Consider the following 3,120-nt stretch of genomic DNA (forward strand, 5'->3'; position numbering starts at 1 on the left):
GTGTGTGGTGGACTTCACTTGATCTGCTTTCAGTCCGTGCACAGTCTGCCCTGAGTCAGAGAGAGAGTGATAACAAACGAGATAAATAGCTTGTAAAACTAAGAGAAACATTATCTAAGGTGGAGACAGAGAACAGACACATTTCATCTGCAGTGTGGAGTGTGTCTGCTCTGATCAGCTGCTTGTGTGTGAGGATCACACACACACACACACACACACACACACACACACACACACACACACACACACACACACACACAAGGCCTTATAGCTCAGAGGTTAGAGCACTGGTCTTGTAAACCAGGGGTTGTGAGTTCAATTCTCACTGAGGCATTCACTCACTACAGGGGGTGTGGCTAATGGTTTTGTTGACACCCTTTAACTGCTTTAGGATTGGTTTGAATGGAAAGCGTTCCTGGTTTATGAAGTCTACAGAGGACCAGGGAAGTGAGCTGAAGCGTCTCCATGGTAACTCCCAGCTTTGACAGCAGGGGGCGTGGTCTCCTTCAGTCCCTGCTGCACATATTTGTGTGTACATTTAACATTTAGATATAGATTTAACATTTAGATTTAACATTTAGATATAAGATTAAGCATTTACAGTAGATTTAACATTTAGATTTAACATTTATATATAAGATTTAACATTTAGATTTAGATTTAACATTTAGATATAACATGTAACATTTAGATTTAGATTTAACATTTAGATATAACATATACCATTTAGATTTAGATTTCAATATTTAGATTTAATGCTTTTTTACCTCTATATATGTGGTTACATGTTGTGTTAAATGTAGGAAAATGTGCTAAATATGAGAAAAGTGAGATAAATAATGAAAATGTGTTAGCTACAACTTTTATACTAAATGTTTAACACTTGGCACCCCATAGATGTGGTTAGTTGTGTTTATATTTGGTTACATTCACCAGATCACCATAGTTACAGTCCAGGAACAGTTCAGTTTAATGAGCATGTTTTCTGTTATTATCAGTATGTGTATGTGTTACAAAATGATAAACACGTCTTAAACATTAAATGTTTGACCCAAAAAAACTCCTAAAGTGATGATTTGCAGTAAAGTTTTGGTACAGTATGGAGTCCATTCATTTAGAATCACACTTGGGAAAATTTTTGTTCTTAAGAAAAAAAAAAAGAATAACAATATATTATGCTTTCTAATAAAATGTGCACAACTCAATAAGGAGCCATTATAATCCATCAAATCAGTCACACAAATAATTTCATTCAAATCAATGACCAATAAAAACTGATTTCCTGTCAATAGTCAATATTCTTATTATTGATCCAGAAAGTTGAATTATGAGGAGAAGAATTGTGGGAAAAAACATTTTGGGAAAAAGAAAAGCCTGTTGATGTAAATCAGAAAACTTTATTCAGAGAAGAAGAAAGTAGACACACAACTCCCTCAGATTGTTCCCATGACAACAGTTTCTCTGAGTAATGTTTGTCCTCCTTTACACATAATCAATATTATTGATTTAATCTAATTCTATATAATAAATAAATAAATAAATGGGCCTAAATCAAACAATAAATAAACTACACATATAACACAGGACAAGTCAACAACAGCTGTGTTGCCAGGTTGGGTTTTGAGTTTTTGAAGGAGACGATGTAGATACATTTATGACAGTTTATGGTAGAATTAGAATATAATAACAGCTCTATCTGGATGGCTCTGTGACAGCTACACATTGTTGAGAGGAAAAAATAAATAAACAGGAGACAGAAGGGTCTCATTCATGGACTTATTAAAAAGTTTATTTAGTCACTTTAAAGTATTTAAAAAGCTAAATGAGCCTCTGTTTAGATAGTTTTAGTAGCACAGACTACATACCTGAGCTAACGTCAGTAAACTCTACTAAACTTACATTATTAGTTTCATGCTTAAAGATGTTAATTTACAGGTTCTCTGTCTGAAAACAGCTGCTGGTTTAAGAGTAAATTAGTGCAGAAAACAACCTTTTGGTCTGTGAAACCATTAAATATTAAGAATCAATCATTTCAGCAAAGCAGATGATATTATCAGTTAAACATCTTGTAATAAGTGCAGGTAAATGTAGTATCTATATAGAGCCAGGAGGTGGTGGTAGAGCTACAGTATAGATGTGCTGTTCCACAGGTTGGACCATGTGAATAGATTGTAAACTTTCCATGTGACCAGCAGTGATTAGAACTCAGTGAAGGAGAACCAGCAGAACAACAAGGATGCTTTAAAAGCACAGATTAGTCAGTTCAACTCAGACACAGAGTAGCTCATCTGGAGGACTGGGACCATTCCTGGGGGGCTGGTCTGATGTCACCTGGAAAGTGATGGAGTGTGTGAGGCTGTGAGGGCTTGAAGCACTAGAAATAAAAAGTGTTATTTCTGTGTCCAGTAAATACATTTTGTTAGTTTTGTTTTGTTCTCAGAGGAAAAAACTTCAGGGTTCACTGTTCAGTTACTGTTTATTTTATGCATTAAACAGTGTCATAAATGTATTTACCTCCCTATAGGCTACATGATGGAGCCAGTGCACTACTGATACTATTGGAGTCATTTACAATCTCATTCTTATTTTTGTTTTCCAAACTGCATTTTAGTCGAGTCGTAAAAAGTTACTAAGAAATAATAAACAAATTTACACAAAACAAAAAAGAAACAAACTACAAAGCAAAGCCACTCACTGTCACATTAGCATGTGAAGCACAATACAACAACTTAGACTATACACAATGTATCTATAATGACATATCTACAATTACACAAATATAAACATATATACACACATAGATTTACACACAGATTAAACCTGTTCTTTCTTGGTTTCTTTTAAAACACTAAAAACTTAGACATATCTCACTATAAACTGTCAATATAATCTCCTGTATAACATAGGAGCAACAAAGACACAAAAAGTGATTTCACCTTTAACTGTAACAACAGATGAATTATATGGTATTTGTCCAAATGTATCACTATGTTACAATGTTTGTGTTACTTATTCACTCGTTTCACGTGGCTTTTAAAACGTCTCCAGCTGGTTTACCAGGAGATTCTTGACATACATCACAATGCAATGAACTCTGGGTAATTCCCTTACAATACGTCT

At 34.4% G+C, this 3,120-nt stretch overlaps 1 non-coding gene across 1 annotated transcript; it reads left to right on the plus strand.

Annotated features, from left to right (window-relative positions):
• Positions 1-261: 261 nt before the first annotated feature.
• On the plus strand, positions 262-334 carry trnat-ugu (transfer RNA threonine (anticodon UGU)). The gene has a single exon. It is a non-coding gene; the product is annotated as a tRNA-Thr (tRNA).
• Positions 335-3,120: the final 2,786 nt, after the last annotated feature.

Source organism: Gouania willdenowi, unplaced genomic scaffold (assembly GCF_900634775.1).
Source record: "Gouania willdenowi unplaced genomic scaffold, fGouWil2.1 scaffold_131_arrow_ctg1, whole genome shotgun sequence".
NCBI lineage: Eukaryota > Metazoa > Chordata > Actinopteri > Blenniiformes > Gobiesocidae > Gouania > Gouania willdenowi.